The following is a 21,108-nucleotide window of genomic DNA, read 5'->3' on the forward strand; positions in this document are numbered from 1 at the left end:
GAAAAAAAATCAAGATTTTTTTAACTTTCTAATAGGTTACATTAAGTCTAAGTAATAAAAAGCTAAAAATAATAAAAGCTAATATTTTTTTAAAAGCTCTATTATTAAATATCAAAATACAAACTAAAAACACATGTTTTCTGTTTATTTGAAAAATATTTCTGAGGCCTGTAATATGTTAGGACTCATGTTCATGAGAGATTTAACTAGGGAAAGAGGAATACTAGAATGCATTCCTATAACAAACAAGGAACAAACTTACTTCCAAAGCAAAATGTAAATTATGAGAAAGTAGTATATTTATAATACACTGACTGGAGAAGCTAGTCTCCTAATATCAAAAACTTCAAGTTGTTGAGATAAATCATGGGAAAGTCACAATTAGGTAAGTCCAGAATAGCTAAACAAAATTCTGCTGAAGAAGAATTTTGGCTTTACATTTTTATCTAACTGGTTCCAAGGCATTTACTATATGATACTTCTTTCATTCTAATGAAAAATCTGATGCAATATGGTTGACATCCTCTGAGTTGTCTCCCCAGATTATAGTTCTCCCCTACAGTTACCTACTTCTGCATCAATTAAGTTTCTTTCTGATTGCACTTTGTACATGTGGCTGCCTTGTATTTGTAATTTTTCATTACACTGTCAGAGTCATTTAATTTAGTTATATGTTTATGCTCAATGAAATATTTTACAATGAAAAATTCCATCAGGGAGGGGCTTCAAGACAGCTGACTAGAGGCATGTGATACTTGATCCTTCCACAAATAAGAACCAAAATAGTGAACAGATAATCACATTTTGAATAGATCTCCTGAGAAAGAAAATGCTGAAATGCAATGAAAAATGGCAGGAAATGCCTAAGACATGGAAGGAAAGGAATGTGAGTCAGCCAGCTCAAACGGGAAAAGCTGGGAGCCTGGAGAGACTCCCCAAAGCAGGGGAAGGGTAAGTTAGTGACCACCAGCGGTCTACATTTCCATGGCAGATTTCTGCAATTATAGCCACAGAAGAGCCCCTCAACTCACACAAGCCCTGAGACTAACATACAGAGCTTTTTGGAGACCACCCAATGACATTGCTTCATAGAGGGAGCTCACACTGGGTCCACACATGCCCTGAGTCTTAAGCAGGTATAGCACCACACCATTTTGAGAGCCTAACCACCCCCCAACTGCATCCTTCCCTGGGAAGCAACAGTCCCTGCATCTCCACATCTCTGGAGCACCATTGACATTCCCTTCCCACAGCCAGGTATTGCTGCTGGCTGCTGCCAGAGCCATTGGCAGTAACCCAGTCTCCTTCAGTAGCAGGGTCTCTGTGCATTTAAAAATGCCCTCAGGAAATATTATACCCCACTTATAGACACCACCTGTGGCCAATGCCCTCACACCTAAACCACTTGTTTATGTCTGCTGCAAGGAAAACAACACTACCCTCCACAGCAGCAGAGCCACAGTGCAATCACTGCTGTCCTGACCCAAGCATTCCACCAGGGTTCTGGGGATCACCCTATCATATCCACCTCTCTCAGCACCTGTGCACTTCTTCCAGAGGCCTGAGGATGGGAAAACACAACCTGATAACTACCATCACAGCTGGCACCCACCTATATGTGCCACTTGAGAGTACTGGAACTAACCTATCCAGTCCACTGCAATCTCCACTAACAGCAGAGTGGACTTCTTGGGGGTCAGAGGATTGTTTCACCACTGCTACTGCTATCACCCATGGAATACCAACTTGCGTGGTCTCCAGAGGCCCAAGAACCTTCCCACCTACCTGGCCCATTGTTGCCACTACCAGAACTCAAGCAAGCTGACTGGAGGCCCAAGAATCACTCCGCCCAAACCCACTAACACCGGTGCCAGCATTACTGCTCTGGGGCTCGAGGACAGGCATGCTTGGTCTGCCACTCCTGTACTGCGGCCAAACGACTGGCCTGTTTTATGTCTTCATCTCCAGTAAAACTTTACTGCAGTCTCCACAAACAAACACACCCTCAGTCGGTGTGGAAATCATAGACACTACTGACACTGTTTACAACCAATAAATCATATAGAGACTACACTATGGCACATGCCTAGAATTGAAGTCAAAGCACCTTATCCAATGAACACCACAAATACATCCTCAGGAAAAAAAGTCATTTCTTATTAAAACAAATTCAAAAAATAGAAAGAAGTGACTGACTAGTACACCAGGTGTGCAAATATCAATATAAGGACACAAGAAACATGAAAAACCAAGGAAATATGACATCCCCCAAAAAACACAATCATTCTTCAGCAATAATTCCAACTAATAAATATGTGAAATTCCAGAAAAATAATTCAAAGTAGTGATATTTAAGAAGTTCACTTAGAAACAAGATAATTCAGAAAAACAGTACAAAGAAATCAGAAAAGCAATTGAGGATATGAATGAGCAATTTACCAAAGAGATAGATATCACAAAAAAGAACCAAACAGAAATTGTTAAACTGATGAATCCCTTGAATGAAATACAAAATGCTCAAAGCTTCGACAAAGGACTAGATCAAGCAGAAGAAAAAGTTTCAGAACTTGAAGACAGGTCTTTTGAAATAACTCAGTCAGACAAAGATAAAGGAAAAAGATGTTTAAAAAAATGGACAAAGTCTATGAGACATATAGGATACCATAAGGCCACCAAATATTCTAATTTTGGGGGTTGCTCAAAGGCGGAGAGAAAAATAAAAGGAATACAAAACAAACTTAATGAAATAATAGCTGAAAACTTTTCAACTCTAGCAAGAAATTGAGACATCCAGATACAGGAAGCTCAGAGATTTCCAAAGAGAAACAATTCAAAAAGGTCTTCCCAAGATATTATAGTCAAACTGTCAAAAGTCAAAGACAAAAGGATTTTTCAAAATAGCAACAGAAAAACATCAACTCATTTCTAAGGCAATCCCATCAGAATAACAGCAGATTTCTTAACAGAAACCTCACAGGCCAGGAGAGAATGGGGTGATATATTCAGTGCTGAAAGAAAAAAATTATAAACCTGACAGCCAAGGACATGCTATATAGTAAATTTGTTCTTCATAAGTGAAGAAGAAATAGTCTTTCCCAGGTCAGCAAAAGCTGAGGGAATTTATAACCACTAGATTGGTCACATAGAAATGCTTAAGGGAGTTCTACATGTGGGAATGAAAATATAATATCTACCATTAGGCAAACACACACAAATATAAAACTCAGTGGTACAGTACCCACACAAATGAGAAAAGGAAAGGACTCAAATGTTACTACCACAGAAAACCACCCAACACGAATGATAAACGATAAGAAGAAGAAAGAAAGAAGGATAGAGAAATGAGAAACTAATTAATAAAATAACAAGAAAAAAAACCTCACGTATCAATATTAACCTTGAAGATAAATGGATTAAACTTTCCACTGAAAAGATATAGACTGGCTGAAGGCAAAAAACAAAACAAAACAAAACAAAACAAAACAAAACAAAACACAAACAGGATTCAACTATACAATGCCAGTAAGAAACTCACTGCATCTATAAAGACACATATAGACAGAAAATAAAGAGATGGAAAAAGATATTCCATGCAAACAGAAACCAAAATGAGCAGGAGCAGTTATACTTACTTCAGGTAAAACAGACTTTTTAGTCAAGACAAAAAGGCTCATTATATAATGATTAAAGGATCAATTCAGTGAGAGGGTATTACAGTTCTAAACATATATGCACATGATAGAGGAGCACCAGATATATAAAACAAAAATATTACCAGATGTAAAGAGAAGAAGAGATTCCAATGCAATAATAGTAATAGTTAGGGACTTTAACACCCTACTGTCAGCATTAGACCAATCATCTACACAGAAAATCAACAAAGAAACATTGGATTTAAACTGCATTTTTGACCAAATGGACCTAGCAGACATTTACAGATTATTTCATCTGAGAACAGCAGAATAAACATCTTTCTCCTTAGCATATGGAACATTTTCCAGGATATGTTAGGACACAAAACAAGCCTCAACAAATTTTAAAAAATTGAAATATATCAAGTATCCTCTCAGGCCACCATAGAATAAAACTAGAAATCAATAACAATAGGAACTTTGGAATTGTACAAATACATGGAAATTAAACAAGATGTTCCTGAATAACCATTGGGTCAAGGAAGCAATTAAGAAAGAAATAAAATAATTTATTGAAAAGATGAAAATCGAGACACAACATATCAAAACCTATGGAATACAACAAAAGCAATGTTAAAATGCAAGTTTATAACAACAAAACCCTAGATCAAAAAAGAAAGAAAGAAAGAAAGATTTCTAAGAAACCATGTAATGATGCACCTCAAGAAATTAGAAAAGCAAGAAAAAACCAAACCCAAAATTAGTAGGAAAAAATGAATAAAAATCATAGCAGAACAAAAAAAATTGAGACTCAAAAATTATATAAAAAGAATCAATGAAACCAAAAGTTGTTTTTTTAAAAAGATAAGTAAATAGATAAACCACTAGCTAGCCCAGAGGTGCAAGACTGGTTCAACCTATGCAAATCAATAAATGTCATGTATCACATCAACAGTATGAAGAATAGAAACCATATGATCATCTCAATAGTTGTAAAAAAGAATTTGAAAAAAATTCAACATTCTTTTATGATAAAAACTCTCAAAAAAACTGCCTTATAGGTATAAAAGGAACATACCTTAAGATAATAAATGCCATATATGATAAACCTATAGCTAACCTTGGACAGAATGGGAAAAACTGGAAAATCTTTCCTCTAAGAACTGGAACAAAACAAGGATACCCACTATTATCACTCCTAGTCAACACACTACTGGCAGACATAGCCAGAACAATCAGGTAAGAGAAAGAAATAAAAAGTGGAAGTAAAATTATCCCTGTTTGGAGATTACATGATCTTATTTATATTACAGAAAGACCTAAAGACTCCACCAAAACTCTTAGATATGATAAATTCAGTAAAGTTGAAGGATACAAAAACCAACATACAAAAATCAGTAGTGTTATATACTAATCATAAACTAGTTGAAAAAGAAATGCAAATGTAATCTCATTTTTCAATAGCTACAAAAAAATACCTAGAAATAAATTTATTCAAGGAGATGAAAGACCTACTCAAGGAAAACTCCAAAATTCTGGTGAAAGAAGTTGAGGACAAAAAAAAAAAAAAGTAAAGACATCCCAGCAGAATTAACATCATTAATGTAAGCATACTACCCAAAGAAATCTACAAATTCAGTGCAATCCTTATTTAAATACCAATGTTATTTTTCACAGAAATAGAAAAAAAAAAATCCTAAAATGTGTATGGAACCAAAAAAGAGCTGGAATAGACAAGGCAATTCTGAACCGAAGAACGAAACCAGAGGCAACATACTAACTGAATTCAAAATTTACTACAAGCCTAGAGTAATAACAATAGAATGGTGTTGGTACAAAAACAAGACACATAGACCGATGGAACAGAATAGAGAACCCCAGAAAAATCCATGTATTTATAGTTAGCTAATTTTGACAAAAACATCAAAAAATAAATTGGGGTAAAGAAGTCCCTTCAATAAATGGTGCTGAGTAAATTGGACATCTATATGCAACAGAATGAAACTGAACCCCTATCTCTCACCATCTACAAAAATTAACTCAAGATGGTTTAAAGACTTAAATGTAAAAGCTGAAACTATAAAAGTACTAAAAGAAAACATAGAAGAAACAATTCAGGACATTGCTCTGGGCAAAGATTTTATGGCTAAGACCTCAAAAACACAAGTAGGCAAATGAGATTCTATTAAACTTAAAAGCTTCTGCACAGCAAAAGAACCATTCAACAGACTGAAGAGACAACCTATAGAATGAAAGAAAATATTTGCAAACTATTCATCAAACAAGAAACTAATATGAAGAATATACAAGGAACCTAAACAATTTAACAGTAAAAACAAACAAACAAACAAACAAAAAAACTAAAAAAATCACCATTAAAAGGTGGATAAATTACCTTAACATATATTAGTCAGAAGAAGACATAAAAATGACCAACAGGTAGTTGAAAAAATGCTCAACATCACGAATCATCAGGGAAGTGCAAATCAAAACCACATTGAAATATCATCTTAACCCAGTTAGAACAGCAATTATTAAAAAGACAAAAAGAGAAAAAATAGATGCTGGTAAGGATGCAAAGAAAAGGGAACTCTTATACATTGTAGGTGGAAATGTAAATTAATACATGCACTATGGAAAACAGTATGAACATTTCTTGAAAAACGATAAATAGAACTACCACATGATGCAGTAATCCCCTACTAGGCACTTATACAGAGGAAAATAAATCAGTATTTCAAAAAGATACTTACACCTATATGTTTATTGCAGCATTATTCACAATAGCAAAAATATGGAATAAACCTAAGTATCCATTAATGGCTGAATGAATAAAGAAGATGTGGTATACAGACACAAGAGAATATTATTTGGCTATAAAAAAGAATAATTCATGTTATTTTTGCAGCAACATGGATGAACTGGAGATCATTATTTCAGGTGAAATAAGCCAGACACAGAAAAACAAAGAGTGCATATTCTCACTCAAGTGGGAGCTAAAAACATTAATCTCACGGAGGTAGAGAGTAGAATGATAAATAATAGGGCCTGGAAAAAATGGGTGGTTGGGTGGTGTGATGAAGAGAGGATGGTTAATGGGTACACACATACAGTTAGAAAGAAGAAATAAGCTCTAATGTTCAATAGCAGAGTAAGGTGACTATAATTAACAACAGTGTTTTGTACATTTTAAAACAGCTGAAAGGACTTGAGATGTCCTGACACATGGAAAGGATAAATACTTAAGGCAAGGATACCCTAAATGCTCTGGCTTGATCATTACACATTCTATACATGTAATAAAATATCACTTGTACTCCATACATCCATAAAAATAGTATATATCAAAATAAAAAATTAAAAATGTCATCACATGTCAGCATAAAGACAAAATAATATCCAAATTTGTTTTTTAATAAAATGCCAAATGTAAGATAGTGTATTACCAAAGTGCTCATTTATTGAACCCAGATTTTATAAACTTTATTTTATTTTAGACTTTCTTATTTGTAAAATATGTATATCAGTTAAAAATAAAGGAGAGTTAACCTATTTTTTTTCCAAGTGATACTTGTGTTGGGGTGACAAATAAAATCAGATATTACCATAAGAAACCTAATTATTGCTTTTAAAAGTACCGTGCTTTGGTGACACACCACAGAAAAAGAATCAAAAGCAAAAGTCACATGATCATCTTAATAGATGCAGACAAGACATTCAACAAAATCCAGCATCCCTTTATGATTAAAACTCTCAGCAAAATCGGCATACAAGGACATACCTCAATGTAATAAAAGCCATCTATGACAAACCTACAGCCAACATGATACTGTATAGCGAAAAGTTGAAAGCATTCTGTTTGAGAGCTGGCAAGACAAAAAAGTCCACTCTCACCACTCCTCTAGTACTGGAAGTCCTAGTCAGAGCAATCAGACAAGAAAAAGAAATAGAGGACATTCAAATTGGTAAAGAGTAAGTCAAATTGTCGCTGTCTGCTAATTATATGATTGTTTACCTAGAAAACTATAAAGACCCCTCCAGAAAGCTCCTAGAACTGATCAAAGAATTCAGCAAAGTTTCTGGATACAAAATTAATGTACACAAACCAGTGGTTCTTCTATACACCAATAGCAACCAAGAAGAGAATCAAATCAAGAACTCAATCCCTTTTACAATAGCTGAAAAAACAAACACTTAGGATTCTACCTAAGCAAGGAATCAAAAGACTTCTACAAGGAAAACTACAGAACACTGCTGAAAGAAGTCACAGATGACCCAAACAAATGGAAACCCATCCTAGGCTCATGGATGGGTAGAATCAATATTGTGAAAATGACCATACTGTCAAAAGCAATCTACAAATTCAACACAATTCCCATAAAAATACTGCAATCATTCCCCACAGAATTAGAAAAAACAATCCTAAAATTCATATGGAACCAAAAAAAAGCCAGCATAGCCAAAGCAAGACTAAGAAAAATTACATATCTGGAGGCATCACATCACCTGATTTCAAGCTGTACTATAAGGCAATAGTCACCAAAACAGCATGGTACTGATATAAAAATAGGCACATAGATGGAAGGAACAGAATACAGAACCCAGAAATGAAACCAAATTCTTACAGCCAACCAATCTTTGACAAAGCAAACAAGAATATAAAGTGGGTAAAGCACACACTATTCAAAAAATGGTGTCGGGATAATTGGCAAGCCACATGAAGGAGAATGAAACTGGATCCTCATCTCTCACCTTATTCAAAAATAAACTCAAGATGAATCCAGGACTTAAATCTAAGACCTGAAAATTCTAGAAGATAACATTGGAAAATCCCTTCTAGGCACTGGCTTATGCAAAGAGTTCATGACCAAGACCCAAAAACAAATGCAATAAAAACAAAGATAAATAGTCGGGACTTAATTAAACTGAAGAGGTTTTGCACAGCAAAAGGAACTGTCAGCAGAGTAAACAGAAACCCACAGAGTGTTAGAAAATCTTCACAATCTATATATCTGACAAAGGACAAATATCCAGAATCCACAACAAACTCAAACATATTAGCAAGAAAAAAAAAATCAATTCCATCAAAAAGTGGGCTAAGGACATGAATAGACAATTCTCAAAAGAAAATATACAAATGGCTGATAAACATATGAAAAAATGCTCATCACTAATGACCAGGGAAATGAAAATTCAGAATCACAATGGGACACCACCTTATCCTGCAAGAATGACCATAATCAAAAAATCAAAACATAGTAGATGTTGGTGTGAATGTGGTGAACAGGGAACATTTTTACACTGCTGGTGGGAATGTAAACTAGTACAACCACTATGGAAAACAGTGTGGAGAATCCTTAAATAACTAAAAGTAGAACTATCATTTGATCCCACTATTGGCTATCTACCCAGAGGAAAATAATTCATTATATGAGAAAGATACTTGTACACACGTTTATAGCAGCACAATTTGCAATTGCAAAAATGTGGAACCAACCCAACTGCCAATCAATCAATGAGTGGATAAAGAAACTGTGGTATCAGGAGTTTGAGACCAGCCTGGCCAACATGGTGAAATTCTGCCTTTACTAAAAATACAAAATTAGCCGAGAGTGGTGGCACATGCCTGTAATCCCTGCTACTTGGGAGGATGAGGCAGGAGAATCACTTGAACCCGGGAGGCAGAGGTTGCAGTTAGCTGAGATGGTGCCATTGCACTCCAGCCTGGGCAACAAGAGTGAAACTCCATCTCAAAAACAAACAAAAGGAAACTGTGATATATATATCATATGTATATGTGTATAAAGATGTATATCATATATATGATGGAATACTACTCAGCCATAAAAGAGAATTAGTAAATGGCATTTGCAGCGACCTTGATGAGATTGCAGACTACCATTCTAAGTGAAGTAACTCAGGAATGGAAAAGCAAACATTGTATGTTCGTATGTTCTCACTCATAAGTGGGAGCTAAGCTATGAGGATGCAAAGGCATAAGAATGACACAGTAGACCTTGGGGACTCAGGAGGAAAGGGTGGGAATGGGATGAGAGATGAAAGACTACAAATTGGGTGCAGTATAAACTGCTTGGGTGATAGATGCACCAAAATCTCACAAATCACCACTAAATAACTTATTCTTGTAACCAAACAACACCTGTTCCCCAATAACCTATGGGGGAAAAAAGTACTATGCTACAGAAAACTGCTTAGCTTAAGTACCTTATGACCAGTTAAAAGAAATTCTTTAAGGAGATATGATGACAAAACCTAGATTCTTCAGTTTACCCACATAATTTTCCTCCTACTGTTTCCTTTCTAGAATAAAAAATCCATCTATTACTTAAGACAATGAATTAAAACAATTAATAATATTTAATATATTAATATATCTAAATCCAGATATAGAACTTATTCCTGCAAGACATTTTTAAGAGTAAGTTAATGTTCAGCTTAACCATAGAAGCTTAATAAATCCAGTAGAGAACTACTGCAATTCTGGGCTTTTTTTCCCCACATACAACCTGTAGTTCATGAATGCCATTACATTTATTTAACTAATATTGTCAGTGTTTCATAGCATACCATGTGCTTATTTAAAATGCTTTAATATATTAGCAATGACAAAATTATCTGAACCATATATTATCTCCATAATATATAATAGTCCTCCATTACCACAAGTGGGAAAGAGGGAGAAGTAGCAAAATAAATTTCCATGGCTACAAAGCTGGAAAGTGGCACTGACTGCCTAGAACTAAATTCTTTTGGCCTCTGCGTCCCAGGAGCTTGTCCACAAGATTCTGAGTCTCTATAATCAGGATGAGTATGAAGACAAAGTCAATTAGAGACTGCTTTGTGAATTGTGAGTATGGTGATTTCACTGTAAATTAGACCTGTAATAAGCACATGGGTCTGACACAGAGAACTAATATAAAGAACAGATATCCATGAAAGAAAGGGGAAAAAAATGCCTTAAAAAGAGTAGAAAAAATGTGATGAACATGGTTAGCACCTTCCTACTCCTCTGGAAGCACTTACTAAAGAGAGATTGTTGGCATAGCTCAGAATATAGATATAGAAAAGAGTAACATACCATCTAGGGTAAGAGTCAACACCACTTTTGCCTAGGAAAAATGTTAAAATAATACCTCAACTATAATTGAATAAGAATTCAGCACTTATTCCCTGGTCCCGGGCAGACACATCAAAAAGCGAAACAGTGTTAGACATGGAATGGAAATATAAATATAAGAAAATTCTTATGTAACTCTTTTTCCAAAAGCCTGAGGCTAAGTGATTTTTCAGAATTCAGAATTATTCAGAATTTACAAAAAACACCCTTAGCTACATCTAGAGCTGGTGTAATCAAAGACATTAATATCTCTACAGCAAAAGTATAACCACACTTTGATTTTTAAAAACTGTAAATAGCTTCTTTTAAATTCCAATCAGGTAAAATTATGTTACCATATAGTTCATAAAAGAACTTTCACTTCTCAGGGGATTTTGTTTGCTTATTTGTGTTTTGGATCTCAGAATTGCAGATAAGTGTGCGACTAAAGAGCTGTAATATTATTTAAAAAGTACACAATTAGAATCTAAAGGGGTATGAATTTTTTTTTATTGGAGTTTTAATTGTATTATCTTACACCCTCAGAAAGTTAAAGTTCTCTTCATATTTAAATAGTTTAAGAAGCAGTCGTTCAAGAAAATAGCTGAGTTGTGTAAGAGCAGCATTTTTTTTTTTTTTTTTTTTTTTTGAGACGGAGTCTCGCGCTGTCACCCAGGCTGGAGTGCAGTGGCCGGATCTCAGCTCACTGCAAGCTCCGCCTCCCGGGTTCACGCCATTCTCCTGCCTCCGCCTCCCGAGTAGCTGGGACTACTGGCATCCGCCACCTCGGCCCGCTAGTTTTTTGTATTTTTTTTAGTAGAGACGGGGTTTCACCATGTTAACCAGGATGGTCTCCATCTCCTGACCTCGTGATCCGCCCCTCTCGGCCTCCCAAAGTGCTGGGATTACAGGCTTGAGCCACCGCGCCCGGCCGTAAGAGCAGCATTTACACAAGAATGCTCAACTTCTGAAATGATCATTCACAAGTAAAATAAAAATTTGACCTTGGTCCCACCATGGCATATATATGTGGAAATGTAGGCTTTAGTTAATATAATCATTGTAAATGTTGTAGAATGATGTAATTTTAAATAATGACAAGATATTTCTGATAAACATATCAGTATTCTCATATTCTTTAATGCATTTTGGTGGAATTTCTATTTAAGCTTACATGAGTAATTCTTTAAGCTTTCTTTTATGTACCACCCAGAACTATCTTCAAGAGTTAATTAGAAGACATGGGTTAACAGTTCAGGAAACATGTAGTCTGTAAAATGCTTGTCAATTTCTGAAATTTGAAAGTATTCAGATGTCTGTGTTTTAAGTACTTAAATTATACAAGAAATGACTACTAGTTTTGTGCTTGTTTAGATTTTTGCTTTGATATTTATTTTAACCCTTAATTAAAGCACCCAAATTAAACATATTAAAGTATTAGCTCTCTTAAAATGCCTTTTGGAGCACAGACCTGCCTGAGGCATGCCTTCAATCTGTCACTTTGGTTGACATATAGTGATAAAGTCACTTGCTCATTAATCAAACCAGACAGTGCACAGAATTTGCAAGGCCAAAGTACCTTTAAATAGACTACAATTTTTTACCCAGTTTGTTATCTTTGCATGACCAAAAATAGTGATAATCAGGCTGAACTTTATCGTTAGCATTTCAGACCTCATTTCAAGAATAATTTGTGAGGCCTCTGAGCCCAAGCCTGCACGTATACATCCAGATGGCCTGAGACAAGTGAAGAATCACAAAAGAAGTGAAAATGGCCGGTTCCTGCATTAACTGATGACATTCCACCATTGTGATTTGTTCCTGCCCCACCTTAACTGAGTGACTAACCTTGTGAAATTCCTTCTCCTGGCTCAGAACCTCCCCCACTGAGCACCTTGTGACCCCCACCCCTGCCTGCAAGAGAACAACCCACTTTGACTGTAATTTTCCACTACTCACCCAAATCCTGTAAAATGACCCCACCCCATCTCCCTTCGCTGACTCTCTTTTTGGACTCAGCCTGCACGCACCCAGGTGAAATAAACAACCTTGTTGCTCACAAAAAGTCTGTTTGGTGGTCTCTTCACATGGACACGCATGGTATTTGGTGCCGAAGACCTGGGACAGAGGAACTCCTTCGGTAGACGAGTCTCCTGTCCTCGCCCTCACACCCTGAAGAGATCCATCCATGACCTCAGGTCCTCAGACCAACTAGCCCAAGGAACATCTCACCAATTTCAAATCAGGTAAGCTGTCTTTTCACTCTCTTCTCTAGCCTCTCTTACTACCCTTCAATCTCTCTCTCTCGCTACCCTTCAATCTCCTTGTCCTTCCAATTCCAGTTCTTTTTCCTCTCTAGTAGAGACAAAGGAGACACATTTTATCAGTGGACCCAAAACTCTGGTGCCAGTCACAGACTCAGGAAGACAGTCTTCCCTTGGTGTTTAATCACTGCGGGGATACCTGCCTGATTATTCTCCCACACTCCACTGGTGTCTGATCACCATTGGGACGCCTGCCGTGGTCATTCACCCACATTGCCTTGGTAGCAAATCATTTGTGGGGATGCCTGCTTTGGTTGCTCACTCACATTGCAGCCCAGGGCTGCTCCCTACCCCTCTTCTCCATCTTCTTCTACCCTTCTTTTTAAACTTGCCTCCTTCACTATGGGCAACCTTCCACCCTCCATTCCTCCTTCTTCTCCCTCAGCCTGTGTTCTCAAAAACTTAAAACTTCTTCAACTCTCACCTGACCTAAAATCTAAGCGTCTTATTTTCTTCTGCAACACCACTTGGCCCCAATATAAACTGGATTATATGGTTCTAAATGGCCAGAAAACGGCACTTTTGATTTCTCTATCCTACAAGACCTGGACAATTTTTGTCAAAAACTGGGCAAATGGTCTGAGGTGCCTTAAGTCCAGGCATTTTTCACACTTCGTTCCCTCCCTAGTCTCTGTTCCCAATAAGACTCATCCCAAATCCTTCTTCTTTCCCTCCCGCCTATCCTTTCAGTCTCAACCCCAAGCATCGCTGAGCCTTGTGAATCTTCCTTTTCTACTGACCCATCTGACCTCTCACCTCCTCCTCAGACTGTTCCTCCTCAGGTAGCTCCCCATCAGGCTGAATCAGGCTCCAACTCTTCTTCAGCCTCTGCTCCCCCACCCTATAACCCTTCTATTACCTCGCCTCCCCACACCCAGTCTGGTTTACAGTTTCATTCTGTGACTAGCTCTCCCCCACCTGCCCAATAATTTGCTCTTAGAGAGGTGGCTGGAACTGAAGGCATAGTCAGGGTACATGTGCCTTTTTCTCTATCAGACCTTTCCCAAATCAGCCAGCATTTAGGCTCTTTTCCATCAGATTCCACTAAATATATACAGAAATTCCCATATCTAACTCTGTGCTACAATTTAACCTGGAGTGACTTAAATGTCATCCTAACTTCTACCCTCTCCCCAGATGAAAAGGAAAGAGTTTTTCTCTAGCCCAATTTAATGCTGATAACTGCCAGCTCCATGAGTCAGACCTCCAGGAAGGCATTAGAACATTTCCCCAAGTAGATCCCCAATGGAACTCTCAGGCAGATTCACCAGATATAGCTAGGTGAGATTACATGGTTTACTGCCTAGTTGAAGGGCTTAAAAAGGCAGCTTACAAAGCTGTTAATTATGAAAAACTTAAAGAAACTACCCAAGGTAAAGATGAAAACTCAGCCCAGTTCATGGCCCGCTTAGCAGCAACCCTTAGACGCTTTACTGCCCTAGACCCAGAAAGGCCAGAAGACTGCCTTATTCTTAATATGCATTTTATCACCCAGTCAGCTCCTGACATTAGAAAAAAAACTTCAAAAATTGGAATCCGGCCCTCAAACCCCACAGCAGAAATTAATCAACCTTGCCTTCAAGGTTTACAATAATAGAGAAGAGGCAGCCAGACAGCAACTCATTTCTGAGTTACAGCTACTTGCCTCCACTGTAAGACAACCCACAACCACGTCTCCAGCATACAAGAACTTCAGAACATCCAAATCACAGCTCCAAGGGGCTCCTTCAAAACATCCTTGTAGACCTTGCTTCAAATGCCAAAGGCCTGGCCACTGGGCCTCAGAATGCCCGCAGCCTGGGATTCCTCCCAAGCTGTGCCCTGTCTGTGCAGGCCTCCACTGGAGGTCGGACTGTCCAACTCACATCACCGCTGCTCCTAAAGCCCCTGGAGCCCAAACCCAACGTTCCTTGACTGACTCCTCCCCAGATCTCCCTGGCTTAGCAGCTGAAGACTGACGCGGCCTGATTGCCTCAGAAGCCCCCTGGACCATCAAGGATGCTGAGTTTTGGGTAACTCCTACAGTGGAGGGTAAGTCCGTCCCCTGTTTAATCAATACAGGGGCTACCCACTCCACATTACCTTCTTTTCAAGGGCCTGTTTCCCTTGGGCCTGTAACTGTTGTGGGTATTGATGGCCAAGTTTCAAAACCCATTGAAACTCACCCACTCTGGTGCCAACTTGGACAACATTATTTTATGCACTCTTTTTCAGTTATCCCCACCTGCCCAGCTCCCTTATTAGGTCTAGGCATTTTAGCCAAATTTTCTGCTTCCCTGACTATTCCTGGGCTACTGCCACATCTCATTGCCACCCTTCCTCCCAACCCAAAGCCTCCTTTGTGTCTTCCTCTCATATCCCCCCACCTTAACCCACAAGTATGGGACACCTCCACTCCCTCCCTGGCAACCGATCACACACCCATTACTATCCCATTAAAACCTAATCACCCTTACCCCGTACAACACCAGTATCCCATCCCACAACAGGCTTTAAGGGGATTAAAGCCTGTTATCACTCACCTGCTACAGCATGGGCTTCTAAAACCTATAAACTCTCCTTACAATTCTCTGATTTTACCTGTTCAAAAACTGGAGAAGTTTTACAGGTTAGTTCAGGATCTGTGCCTTATCAACCAAATTGTTTTGCCTATCCACCTGTGGTGCCCAACCCATATACTCTCCTATCCTCAATACCTCCCTCCACAACCCCTCCATAACCCATTATTCTGTTCTGGATCTCAAACATGCTTTCTTTACTATTTCTTGCACCCTTCATCCCAGGCTCTCTTCCCTTTCACGTGGACTGACCCTGACACCCATCAGCCTCAGCAACTTACCTGGGCTGTACTGCTACAAGGCTTCACGGACAGCCCCGATTACTTCAGTCAAGCCCAAATTTCTTCCTCATCTATTACCTATCTCAGCGTAATTCTTCATGAAAACACATGTGCTCTCCCTGCCGATCATGTCCAACTCATCTCTCAAACCCCAACCCCTTCTACAAAACAACAACTCCTTTCCTTCCTGGGCATGGGTGGATACTTTCGTCTTTGGATACCTGGTTTTGCCATCCTAACAAAACCATTACATAAACTCACAAAAGGAAACCTAGCTGACCCTATAGATCCTAAATCCTTTCCCCACTGCTCTTTCCCTTCCTTGAAGACAGCTTTAGTGACTGCTCCCCCACTAGCTCTCCTTGACTCTTCCCAACCCTTTTCATTACACACAGCTGAAGGGCAGGGCTGCGCAGCTGGAATTCTTACACAAGGACTGGGACCATGCCCTATAGCCTTTTTGCCCAAACAACTTGACCCTACTGTTTTAGGCTGGCCATCATATCTCCATGTGACAACCACCACCACCCTAATGCTTTTAGAGGCCCTCAAAATCATAAACTATGCTCAACTCACTCTCTATAGCTCTCATAACTTTCAAAATATATTTTCTTCCTCACACCTGACACATATGCTTTCTGCTCCCTGGCTCCTTCAGCTGTACTCACTCTTTGTTGAGTCTCCCACAGTTACCATTGTTCCTGGCTCAGACTTCAATCTGGCCTCCCACATTATTCCTGATACCACACCTGACCCTCATGACTTTATCTCTCTGATACACCTGGCATTCATTCCATTTCCCCATATTTCCTTCTTTCCTGTTCTTCACCCTGACCACACCTGGTTTATTGATGGCAGTTCCACTGGACCTAATCACCACACACTAACAAAGGCAGGCTATGCTATAGTATCTTCCACATCTATCATTGAGTCTACCGTTCTGCCCTCCTCCACTACCTCTCAGCAAGTCGAACTCATTGTCTTAACTAGAGCCCTCATTCTTGCAAAGGAATTACGCATCAATATTTATACTGACTTTAAATACTTCTTCTATATCCTGCACCACCATGCGGTTATATGGGCTGAAATAGGTTTCCTCACTATGCAAGGGTCCTCCATCATTAATGCCTTTTTAATATAAACTCTTCTCAAGGCTGCTTTACTTCCAAAGGAAGCTGGAGTCATACACCGCAAAGGCCACCAAAAGGCACCAGATCCCAACACTCAGGGCAACGCTTATGCTGATAAGGCAGCTAAGGAAGCAGTTAGCATTCCAACTTCTGTCCCTCACGGCCAGTTTTTCTCCTTCTCATCATTCACTCCCACCTACTCTCCCTCTGAAACTTCCACCTATCAGTCTCTTCCCACACAAGGCAAATGGTTCCTGAACCAAGGAAAATAACTCCTTCCAGCCTCACAGGCCCATTCTATTCTATCATCATTTCATAACCTCTTCCATGTAGGTTACAAGCTGCTAGCCCACCTCTTAGAAGTTCTCATTTCCTTTCCATCGTGGAAATCTATCCTTAAGGAAATCACTTTTCAGTGTTCCATCTACTATTCTACTACTCTTCAGGGATTGTTCAAGGCCCCCTCCCTTCCCTACACATTAAGCTCGGGGATTTGCCCCTGCCCAGGACTAGCAAATTGACTTTACTCACACGCCCTGAGTCAGGAAACTAAAATACCTCTTGGTCTAAGTAGACACTTTCACTGGATGGGTAGAGGCCTTTCCCACAGGGTCTGAAAAAGCCACCATGGTCATTTCTTCCCTTCTGTCAGACATAATTCCTTGATTTGGCCTTCCCACCTCTGTACAGTCCAATAACAGACTGGCCTTTACTAGTTAAATCACACAAGCAGTTTCTCAGGCTCTTGGTATTCAGTGAAACCTTCATATCCCTTACCATCCTCAATCTTCAGGAAAGATAGAATGAATTAATGGTCTTTTAAAAATACACCTCACCAAGCTCAGCCTCCAACTTAACAAAAAGGACTCTGTCAAGAATAGAGCCCAAAAACTCACCAACCAAACAAGTAATTACACTGAACCCCCTTGGGCACTCTCTAATTGGATGTCTTGGCTCCTCCCAAATCTTAGTCCTTTAATACCTGTTTTTCTCCTTCTCTTATTTGGACCTTGTGTCTTCTGTTTAGTTTCTCAATTCATACAAAACCGCATCCAGGCCATCAACAATCATTCTATATGACAAATGCTCCTTCTAACAACTCCACAATATCACCCCTTACCACAAAATCTTCCTTCAGCTTAATCTCTCCCACTCTAGGTTTCCACGCCACCCCTAATCCCGCTTGAAGCAGTCCTGAGAAACATTGCCCATTATCTCTTCATACAAACCCCAAAATTTTTGCTGCCCCAACACTTCAGCCCTATTTTGTTTTATTTTTCTTATTAATATAAGAAGACAGGAATGTCAGGCCTCTGAGCCCAAGCCTGCATGTATATATCCAGATGGCCTGAAGCAAGTGAAGAATCACAAAAGAAGTAAAAATGGCTGGTTCCTGCCTTAACTGATGACATTCCACCATTGTGATTTGTTACTGCCCCACCTTAACTGAGTGATTAACCTTGTGAAATTCCTTCTCCTGGCTCAGAACCTCCCCGCACTGAGCACCTTGTGACCCCCACCCCTGCCTTCAAGAGAACAACCCCTTTTGACTGTAATTTTCCACTACCCACCCAAATCCTATAAAACAGCCCTACCCCTATTTCCCTTTACTGACTCTCTTTTCAGACTTAGCCTGCCGGCACCCAGGTGAAATAAACAACCTTGTTGCTCACACAAAGCCTGTTTGCTGGTATCTTCACTTGGACGTGCGTGACGTAATTCTTCAGGCATGTTTTAAATTTGAAGATGGTGCAGTGAGAACTGAGACCATAAAGTGATTAAAATTTGGTGTTAGATCTCTTGTTTTTTTTTTTATTATACTTTAAGTTGTAGGGTACATGTGCATAACGTGCAGGTTTGTTACATATGTATACTTGTGCCATGTTGTTGTGCTGCACCCATCAACTCGTCATTTACATCAGGTATAACTCCCAATGCAATCCCTCACCCCTCCCCCCTCCCCATGATAGGCTCCTGTGTGTGATGTTCCCCTTCCTGAGTCCAAGTGATCTCATTGTTCAGTTCCCACCTATGAGTGAGAACATGCGGTGTTTGGTTTTCTGTTCTTGTGATAGTTTGCTAAGAATGATGGTTTCCAGCTGCATCCATGTCCCTACAAAGGACACAAACACTTAACTACCAGAAAAGGGAAAAGAAATGAAATTAATAAAGAAAAAAGTAACAGAGATTTGTGAGATAATTTCCTTTATATTCTCAACAGCCTGGTACAAACTCAGAAGTGAAAACCGATAAGGGTACTAATAAATCACATCCTCACATCCCCCCAATAATGCTGCCAGATTTAAACATTTCTATGTCTATTAAGGAAATAACCACTGTGAAAATGCACTGATAATATTAAATGTATGCCCTTCTTTTTTATTTACCTCTAATGTTATTTGCCATAATTATACACATATTAGAAATTTACTACACATATATTAATAAACATTCTCAGTACAAATTTTTATATCATCAATTTCAAAATGTTCCTAGTTTAATGAGAGACATTTAATTGAGGTATCTGAAAACATACATGTTTTCTGAGATAGACTTAGCTTTACATTCTTTTCATTTTCTTACATTGATCCTCTTAAAAGTTATTCTTTGACAATTTTCAATAATACATCTCCTGCTAGTACTTCAGTAAGAAACACAGAGGTAGATATGAACTCTGATGGTATGCTGAGAATATTAAATGCAGTATCACCCATAAGAAAAACACAAATTCCTCTGCACACTTTATATCATTTTAACTTATAATAGTAATCACAACTTACTGTGTTTCCTGGGGATTTCCCAAGGCACAGCCAAAGGCAATCAGTTCCTCCCAGCTAGTCATAAATGTCCTGTGTTTCTTTCATTGCTTAAATATTGCCCCAAGCCCTTTTCTGTTATTATATCCCTTTGAAATGGAGTGAACCATTTCCCAAAAGACACTTATCTAAAAGAAGGTTGGCATTTGCAACAATAAGCAGCAGCATGCACTGTGTATTAATATGAGGGCCTGAAAGACTTGACATGCATCCCTCTAATTATTTTAGAGTTCTCTTCTCTGGCTGCGCATTCATTTATTATCAATAGGAATTAAAGTCTTTTAAATGTCAGTACTCCACACTACAGAAGCAGGGAAAATAAGTTAATACTAAGCAATGTCTATTGAGGTTTCTTTTTTCTGTAAAAGCAGAGAGAAACATTTTTCTTAACGTTATCTTTTTTCCTATTTCATGCAGATATGCCAATTATGATAAATTATGATTATGATATACTTTTCAGAAAAAAAGGACAGAGAAAAGAACCCCCCCAAAAACCTAACAAAAAACAAAGAACTAAGAGATGAATTTAATCATTCTAAAACACACACCTGACATATACAAATATCTATCAATAATTCCCAAAAAATGCAAGAATTCAAGATTCGCTGGATCCACAGGTGTGCTACAAGTCTGCCTTTACCTACTTTTTAACTTTACCTACCACTTTTCCAATTAACATTCAGACTGGTTGTTAAATAGAAAATGGAAAAATAGGTAGAATGTGGAATGCAGGAAGGAACGAGATAAATCTGCAAAGTTTGTCTTGACTTGTTAAATCTCAACTATATTTGAATAAGTTTTATATTGAAGGTGCAGCGATTTTCCTATTATCTGGAATCAGGCATGCAAAATATTCAGGTGAAGGAAAAAAATGTGAACCTGAAAGTGAAATGGCTCAAAAGTAGTAAGAATGATATTACCAAATATTCCATAGCCAAGAATATAGCCTTCCTTAGGCCAGATATATAATTATATATATATAAAATCTGGAATCAGTGTCCACTTGTCTGGTAAGATAAGAATCAGCCAGCTACTAGAGAACGTCTGTAAAACCAGAAAGAATTTTTAATAATGTATTTCCGTATGTTAAGCATTTTATTTTAACTTAAAATAAGTGGAAAACCATTCAGTCATCCATATTTTAACATGGGACCAAGCCCTTTTCTTTGAGTTAGTGTCTTATGCCTGTCTCCTTCCTCTTTTTTGCATAGTCACACAGTAAAGCATCTTCCTCAAATTCCAGCTTAAGG

At 38.4% G+C, this 21,108-nt stretch overlaps 1 protein-coding gene across 13 annotated transcripts in view; it reads right to left on the bottom strand.

The window, feature by feature from the left end:
* The window catches only part of LOC105479621 (coiled-coil serine rich protein 1), a 1,449,255-nt gene that overhangs the window by 295,657 nt on the left and 1,132,490 nt on the right, over positions 1 to 21,108 (bottom strand). The gene's annotated exons all lie outside the window — the stretch shown is intronic.

The sequence above is a fragment of the Macaca nemestrina genome, chromosome 3 (assembly GCF_043159975.1).
Source record: "Macaca nemestrina isolate mMacNem1 chromosome 3, mMacNem.hap1, whole genome shotgun sequence".
Lineage (NCBI taxonomy): Eukaryota > Metazoa > Chordata > Mammalia > Primates > Cercopithecidae > Macaca > Macaca nemestrina.